This window comes from Pteropus vampyrus, unplaced genomic scaffold (genome assembly GCF_000151845.1).
Source record: "Pteropus vampyrus isolate Shadow unplaced genomic scaffold, Pvam_2.0 Scaffold2141, whole genome shotgun sequence".
Lineage (NCBI taxonomy): Eukaryota > Metazoa > Chordata > Mammalia > Chiroptera > Pteropodidae > Pteropus > Pteropus vampyrus.
In genome coordinates, this window is record NW_011890922.1 from 5,514 (window position 1) to 5,834 (window position 321).

Sequence of the window (321 nt, forward strand, 5' to 3'; positions counted from 1 at the left end):
ACATTCCAGTCTTGACCCCTTCCCTGTACGCTTACAGACTTCCCACGAAGGACCACGGCTGCTGGCACGCTGGCGGATAAGCTCAGTTCAGTCTCTTAGGGAGACCGACAAGGCCAGGCGTGGACTGTTTGCTGTCACCGGTGTGCCCTCAGCAGGCACAGCAGCTGGCCTCGAGGTGGCCTTCCTCCCGGCCCCCTCCTGGGCCACCTGAGGACCGTCTTCCCGGGCCCTGTGTCGAGGCACCCTGCCATCGGCTACCTTCCTCCTTAGGGCGAGTCTTCGTTTCCTGTCGCTGCTGTAACAAATCACCACAGAGGCAGC